We start from the raw sequence: 9,007 nt of genomic DNA on the forward strand, positions 1-9,007 counted from the left end.
CAATCTTTGTGTTGTTGTAACACAACAACAACACAACAACAACAACACAAAGATTGGAACTTTAGCCTGATGATGGTGAATGTGATTTCACCGAAACGTCGCATAGACATGCAAAATATTACACAGGGCAAAACCCGAACTCAGAACAATCTACATACATATACCCGTGAAAATTTACGAAAACAAATATATAATTTTCAAAAAATTCAGCTTAAACATGTGACATATATATATATATATATATATATATATATATATATATATATATATATATATACATACACACACACTAGTTAGTAAAGGATGATTTATGAAAGAGGAAAGTGAGAGCAGAGTAGTTAAAAAGATTTGAAGTTTATTTAAGTAAATGATATAGTTAAGGAAGTTTGGAGTTGAAAAAATATTGAGGGGGTGAATCTGTGTATGGCGCAGACGCTTTTAGGTGATACGACATTATGTAGCTAAATAATGAGGAGTGTATATGTATAATATAGTAAATGTATAAGAATTGATATAAAAATTAGTAAGTATTTGTATTGATATGTTATATGGTGTATAATCTATTGATTTAAAGACGAATAAAGAAAGATATGATATAAAATCTTTTTCGAATTGAATTACAATTTAGTTGGGTTTGGAATTGCTTTATAAATTAGTTTTGTTTCAATTTTGAACATTCAAAGATGAGATAGGCTTATTACTTTCATGATATAAAAGTTTGATATTTTTTTGCTGACCAGATTTTCACATTGGTAAAGTGGGACACCATTGACTCTGTGTGTGTGTGTGTGTGTGTGTGTGTTGGGCTCCTTGATTACAAATTTGGTCTATGAAATAAATAAATAAATAAATTAGTTACCTAAATTATCTGAGATGAGTCAAGCTATTTTCCAAAGCACCTGAGGGTAAGACAAGAAGCAATGTGTGGAAACTAAACCAAGGAGACAAGCAACTTAGAACTAAGGATACAATTTCTAACAGTTAGAACAATGAATGAATCCGTGGAACAGCCTGCCACCATAACTTTTGAATGGTCCAACACTGCAAGTTTTAAAGAAGATGTTGGATACCCATTTGTCTGAAGAAGTGTAGGGTTTCCTGCCTAAGGAGAGGTTGGATTAGAAGACTTCCAAGGTCCTTCCAACTCTGTTGTTATTATTATACAAGGCAGTTAGAAAATGTTTCACATTTTAAAATATCTGTACAAGCCACAAGAGACATCTGTTTAGAGGAACATCTTCCCACCTTGTAGACAGACAGTACTTCCAGAAACCCAGAGTAACTATAAACAACTTCTATGTCTAGTATCTACGTGCTCCAGTTCAGGAAACTGTCTCGAACTATAGTTCTAACACAGATCAGTTTGACATGCCTTCATTGGTTTTTTTTAAATAAAATAATCTTTATTGAGTTTTACAAAAATAGAAAAAGAAAAGGTAAGACAGGGTAAGTCAACTTTCAGTTTCTCTAGGACTTTCAGCTCACTTGCACATTAAGGAGGTTGTTTTGATTTTTGTTTTGTTTTTGTTTTTTGCAAAAACAAAAGCAACATCATTTACAGCAATTAAAATGGCTTTCAATGAGACTTAAAAAAAATACAGTATCCAATTAGAAAAAGGCATACTTTTAATTTGTACAGAAATAAGTTGCTGAATTTTTTTAAAAACTGAAAATATGATATCTGTACAATACATTTACAATAAAATTAGAAGGAAATTTGTCATTATCCTGCATAGAAACATTAAACATGACCAATTTCCTTTTGGTTACATACACTGCCTTGTAAATCCTCCACAAAAAGCCTGAATAGCAGATAATCAAATGACAACTCTGCTAAGTATCAAAATGCCACTTAAATAGTTGAGCTAGTTTCAAACTAGATTTTGCTCTCTCTCTTCATTTCTTTCTCTTTCTCTTTCTTTCTCTCTCATGCCCTCCTTCCCTCCCTCTCACTCTCTTCCTCTCTCTCTTCCTCCCTCCCTTTCTCTTTCTCTCTTTCTCTCTCTTCCTCCCTTTCTCTCTTTCTCTTCCTTTCTTCTCTCTTCTTTCCTCCCTCTTTGTCTCTTTCTCTCTTCCTTCCTTCCTCCATCTCTCTCTCTCTCCTTCCCCTCTTCTTCCTCTCTTTCTCTCTCTGCCGCCCTCCCTTTCTCTCTTTCTCTTCCTCTTTCTTTCTCTTTCTCTTCCTTCCTCTTTTTCCCTCTCATTCTCTCTCTTCCACTCTCTCTCTTTCTCTCATCCTTTTTTCTCTTCTTCTCCCTCTTTCTTTCTCTCTTTCTCTTCCTTCCTCTCTTTTTCCCTCTCTCTCCCTCCCTCCCTCTCTTTCTCTTCCTTCCTCTTTTTCTCTCTCCCTTCCTCTTTCTCTCTTCCTTCCTCCTTCCTTCTCTTTCTCTCTCTCTTCTACACTCCCTCTTGCTCTTTCTCTCTCTCCCCCTCTCTTTCTCTTCCTTTCTTCCTCTTTTTTCTCTCTTTATCTCTCTTCCTTCCTTTTTCTCTCTCCCTCCCTCCCTCTCTTCCTTTCTTTCCCTCTTTCCCTCCCTCTCTCTCTCTTCCTCCCTCACTTTCTCTCTCTTTGTGTCTCCTTTCTTTCTCTCTCTCTTCATTCCTCTTTCTTTCTCTTCTTTCCTCCCTCTTTCTCTCGCTTTCTTCCTCTTTTTCTCTCTCTTCCTCCCTCCATTTTTCTTTCTTTCTCTCTCTCTCTCTCCCTCCTTCCCTCCCTCCCTCTTTCTCTCTCCCTCTTCCTTCCTTCTTTCCTTTCTTTCTTTCTCTTTTTTCTATCTTTCTTCCTCTCTCTCTCTTTTTCTTTGTGGAGCCAGTTGTAAGGTTCATTCAACCAGCTCTCTGTGGAGCCGGTCAGAGCGCCTAGATGGGCTTCCTCCCAGGGGGACTGCGGGGATGGCGGATGGGTGCTCTCTGTGCCTCTTCCTTCCTGGGCCACATGGGGGCTGCGGCTCCAGAGGCTGCGGAGCCCCCACCAAGGAGAGAGAATGGCTACAGGGGGAGCCTGTCCTGGCATCTCCCCACTGAACACTCTGCAAGTGGGGCGGGTGGGTGCTGCGGTGGGGAAGCTGGTCTTGGCAGGGGCAGATCAGGCACCGCCAGTTTCAGCTGTCAGACGGGGAGAAATGGCACCCAGCTCCACTCCCGGGGCAGGAGAGGTGAGGAGCAGTGGTGGCTGCAAAGTTGGAGACTCATGGAAGGGGGAGGGAGGGATGAGAACCTTTTTGTGGCCATGTGTGTGTGTGTGTGTGTGTGTGTGAGAGAGAGAGAGAGAGAGAGAGAGAGAGAGCGCAAACCCCCAGTTTATTTAACAGTCTCTCTTTCAAAGCCCTCTCAGCCACCTCTGCGTGAGTTTTGCCTTCCTTCGCTCAGAATAAGGTGACCCGATCTTTCAAAAAAATCAGGACATTCCTGAAATGCCGCAGGATGCAGGACAAATTATTAAAAAGTGGGACTGTCCCACCAAAAGCAGGATGTCTGGTCACCTTAAGCTAACAGTATTACAGTAAAAATAACATTTAAATAATTATGATAGCTAAAGAATAAGATAGCAGAGATCAAAGCAATATGAAAATATCACACAATAGCTAGAAGAGGAAAAGATTGTGTGAGGATAATAATATTTGATTGTTCTTTATCCATTAGTGTTCCACAACCCAATACCGAATACAGACAGTCCTGGACTTACAACAGTTCATTTCGTGACTGTGCAAAGTTACAATATCACTGAAAAAAGTGACTTATAACCATTTTGCACAATTACGAAGAATCCCCTTGATTATGTGACCAAAATTCAGATGCTTGGCAACTGGTTCATACTTACGACCATTGCTGTGTCCCAAGGACATGTGCTCACCTTTGCAACCTTCTGAGAAGCAAAATCCATGGGGAAGTGAGCTTCATTTAACAACCAGGTTACTAACTTATCAATGGCAATGATTCACTTAACAACTGTGGCAAGAAATGGGGGCAAAGCTCACTTAACAAATGTCTCACTTAACAATAGAATTTTTGGACTTAATTGTGGTCAGAAATTGAGGATTATCTGTTTTGGTTTGAAAATGCAAAAATCAGAAGTGTGTGTGTGTGTGTGTATTGAAAGAAAAAAATAAAATGTGAGTAAGAATAGGAAAAGCATAAAATAAATAGTGAGAGCTAGTATTTTAATTATGTACCACTTTTAATTACAGTACAGTGTTACGAATTCTCTGTCCACTAAGTGCTGGTTATACATTCTTTTCTGTTTATGCTAATAAACATAGCCAGGAATCTAGGATGGAAAATAATAATTATATACTGATTTCATTATATGTGTATGTGTGTGTATAGGTCTTGGCATAGTGGGATCTTTTCTCATGTAAGGTTGACTGTAACAACTATTCAGGATGTCACCCCTAATCTGCAAACATCAACTAATCTGCATACATCAAGTACATCAATTACATCAAGGTCTTACCCCACCAACTAATCAGGTTGTTTCCACACAGCTAACCAACCCACTTGCAGCAGCTGAGCCATCACTCCACACCCAGCCACCACTATTTAAAGAGGGATGGCAGCTCAGACCATGCTTTGTTTGCCCGAGCACAAAGCTGAAAACACCAGCCTGAAGATGATGAGTGGGACCTCCTCGAAACGTTGTGAGGATTCTATCAACCTTACATGGGAAAAGACCTGAATATGCCAAGACCTACATATCTACACCCGTGAAAATCTATGAACACACACACACACACACACACACACACACACACACACACTTTATTTATTTATTTAATTTGACTTCTGTGCCACCAAATCCTGAAGGACTTACATTTGATAAGCAGATTCACCATCACCATATTTCACAATTGTAACTGATTTTATAATTGTTCATAACAATGTCAGTCATTGTGAAAGCCAGTTTAGTGTAGTAACTACAAATAGAGGAACCTGAGTTGTACTCCTGCCTTTCACAAAAACAGGACTTTGGGTAAGTCATTCACTAGACCTAGAAAGAAAGAAACAGCACACGTCTTCTGAGAAATGTTGCCTAAAAAAACTGCATGAACTTCTGCAGGTAGTTGCCATAGTCATGTTTTAGTCAAAGACTGTGCACGTTATGGGTACCTAAAAGTAACAATACTACAAACTAAAAAGACTCCCTCCCTGAATATAAATAGCTGGGGTAAACAAGGGGAGTAAAGAATAAATGCAAAGAAGAGTTCTGAAAAGTTTGATATTCTCCAATGTTTTAATCGCTGAATAAAGACTACTAATTAAACCAGAATGTGATTGTCAGGGATGGATTCTTCCTGGTTTTGACTGGATCTCCCAAACCGGTAATGACCTGCTGGTGATATCAAAATGGCATCACGGATCTGGTTCAGTTGGTGCTTTTTGGAGGATTTTTTTCTTTCTTTCCTCTGCCGCTGCTTGAAAAAGGACCCTCCCGTCCACTCCTGTGTTTATACTTACCGTTATTCCTTCACCCGGAGCACAGCTGATCAACTCTTCAGCTGTGTTTCAGGCTGAGCATGCGCAGAAGCAGAATTGCACAAGGGGGCGCACACGTATGAAACGTCACAATGCGAACCAGTGGCGAAGGTAGGTGTAACCCATCCCTAGCAATAGTAAACATCCGTGCTTTGATATGTACTATTTAATGAGTAACTGCAATGCCTCCTTTATGCAAATTTAGAAGCATCAGTTGATGTCCCATTGCAATGCTTCAAGTTTTCCAACAGTTCTTTTGTGGGATTTTTTTTCTTACAACAGGAAATCCATTCAGGGGAAAACAAAGAGCATAATAGCACCACAGCATTTCAGATGTGGTTTGAGAAATGTGTAATAGAGATGTGGAAAAATTATCCCTGGGGAAAGGCAGTTCCTATATGAGATTTTTCCAGTTTATCTATTGCTGATCATGCACATCAAGTTTCATTTTGTATTCTGTACTGCAAATCCTTTCCCGTGATCTATTGGCTCTCAGTCTTAATTAATTCCTTCCTGGAATGAGTTTTTCTCAGCCCACACAATTCAATTACTTATTTAATTAGAAGATTAAATTGGAAACAACAAAACTTCTGAATACACTAAGATAAATTAAATGCAGCCTCTCTGTAAGGCTGCAATCTTCTATTCCAGAGTTGGGCATTTGTGTTTCAAGTCCATTCCATTTTTTGGACCCACAAGAAATCTGCCATATTTTGGCAGAAAATTACTAAAAAGCAGTAGCATGATTTCCCAACATTGTTCAGTAGAAAATGAAGCAAACAAAACATATGTAAAATGTTTTGTGCTTAGGCTATAAGAGGGAGGGGGTAGAGAGGGAGGGGGGGTAATAATCTTATTCCTTAAATGATTGCATAGTATACTTTCAATTTTGCATCACTAAAATTATTTTATCTTTGAAATTATTGAGCAAAGCTCTTTTCTATAGTGGTTTAAAATGTATTTTCTTACTCTGATTATGATGTATACAGTATAGGCAATGTCTCAGCAGAACCTTAATCTAACTAAATCATAGCAATAGCAATTAGTGCCATCTAGGGGCAAAAGTATGAATTGGTTTTGTATGCTGCAGAGAACATTTATGGTTTAATTAATTGTCAAAAATTTTAATGACGTCTTTCGTTTTGTGTAATCTTACTTTTAAGCCATAAATTATCTTTGGATAATAATTTATCCCATAAAACAGCTTGCAAAAACAACAACAGCAACAACAACAGAAGTTGTGTAGCCAGAATGTAATAAGCTGTGCATAAAATAAGTGCCTCTGCATGTATGAATTGTATAAATATGTATTTTGAATTTTCTACTAATAAATTTCCCTGGAAAACTCTGAATTTTACTATTATGAGAGCTGGAAAAGGCGTCTTACTTATGTTGACCATACTATACATCATTTTGTAAACTGTTACCATGTGCTCTCTTAGCCAAATATCTCAGTGCCCCAACCTGGTTGAATACTGCTCCAAATTATGACGGCAAAAACACACGATAGTTCAAATTGTTTCACTGATTTTATATATTCTTTGTTATATCTGGTTTTTCAGTTTCACTTTCCAAGTTGTGTTTTTAAACTTCTTGATAGTTTATTTGGGATGTGTCCCTCTAAATAATCCTCTGCTGTTTGCTGTATCCTTTTGATTACTTATCTTCCAATCAGGTTAATTCTAAGAGTGCATTTTAATTATGTATTTAGGATAGAAACACATTTGGAGACTAGATATTTGTCTTTTGTGTTCACAGTTCACATATAAGTCACTCTGCCACCCTAGTTTATTTCACAAAGACATTGCAGATCAACAGACAGCATCTTATATGTAGTAGCTGAATGACAACGACAATATGCTACATGTCTGCACGTGTATTTGTGCATTAGTGTATATCTCTACACACACACAATGAAGCCCTATACTAATCTAAGGCTATAGTCAGGGGCAATGTTAAAAAAACAAATGTTCCAAGTTTCTCTAAACAAAAGGAGGGTGATCACTGATCAGAAGGCTTGCCTTTGCATGCTGTTTTACATGTTATTCTATCTACTTTAACTCTTCTGCTTCCCCAGATTATACAATATACAGTATATAGTATTGCCATTGGCCAGGAACTCTGATCCCAGACTTCAAGGCTGCAGTTTGCTTCCCCAAACTCCTGAAGATGTTCAGACAAAAAGGGGTGATGTCATGGAAGTGGCATGAGAGAATTTTCCCGTTGTTTGTTTGTTTAATAACAAAAGCCAGAATACCTATAAACAGAGGGCAAATTGCTTTTATTTCAACAGTCAACACTGCAATAGCTTAAAAAGGAGCAAGGATAAAATTCCCTCGTGCAGGTTTATGCATATCAAAATGCACACATAATCAACGATTTCAGAGATGGTGTGGTTTACCTTACAAGCCTATTTTGAAAATGAAATCTTACTGTGTTCAGTGTGCTAAGTTCCCAGTAATCAAAGCCCTTGTGACAGTAACCATCTGATTGTGACTGGGCCGAAGTCAAACCAGGAAAAGAGATGTCCTTTGATTTTTATTCTTGGTTTATTCTGAGTAATTTAACTCCAAGAGCAGCTCCCTTGGGGTAAAGGCACATTTTGCCAAGGGAATGTTAGAAGGATGTGGAGTTATCTTTAGCTATTAAATATACTAAGGGAGAACATGAAACCCCAAAGGGCCAGCATCCCATATATTCCCCTTGGTATCAAGTGATGTCTATTAATGTATCCTTTACAGAGGATGAAAAATGGAGCAAGGAAGAGAAAAGAAATATTTTATTTTTAATAGATAGCATATAGAAGAAAATAAGAGGCAACAAAAAGTGCCAAATTATGACCTTTTGTATGAACTGTGCATCTTAGCAAGAAGGGGAGATGGACAAGGCATGCACTCTTTTAAATGGGCTACAAGCTTTCACACTGTTTCAATTAAGCTAGAGTATTTTGTCATATAGCTCCCAGGTATAAGTAAAACTTTTCCGCAGTGCTTCTTACACTACGCCCTCCCCTTTTATTGGCAGCTGCCACATGGAGTTCATTTCACATTTCTGCCATAATGTAAGCAGTATAGAAAAAGTAGTCTTCATATAGTGTCTGGTTCTATGTACCTATTTCTCCAAAAAGGTACTTGAGACTTTTTAGGAAGACTAATCCCAAATCATAGCACTGAAAATATCAGGAACCACAACAAATTATAATATGCTAAGCTAGAATTATACAGTTCTATCATGTTATTAATAAACTCAAAAGAGAAAGAGAAGGCTATTTTTTCTAGATTTTCTCCTGATCATAACTTCTATAATTTTGGCATCAATATGAATATACAGTATTTTCAGTTTATTTTCAATAGCTAATTTGTACGTACAAATATTTCAAGAAGCTGAGGCCATTCTATAATAATTAGACCACTTGGATCAAGCTCTGTAGTTTATACCTATTCAGGATCTTTTCAACCTTACTTCATTAACACATTTTGTTATTAATTATAGTAATTGTAAAACTGTATGTCTGACCAATAACGGGCTTCTAGAT

Source organism: Erythrolamprus reginae, chromosome 5, assembly GCF_031021105.1.
Source record: "Erythrolamprus reginae isolate rEryReg1 chromosome 5, rEryReg1.hap1, whole genome shotgun sequence".
In the NCBI taxonomy this organism is placed as follows: domain Eukaryota; kingdom Metazoa; phylum Chordata; class Lepidosauria; order Squamata; family Dipsadidae; genus Erythrolamprus; species Erythrolamprus reginae.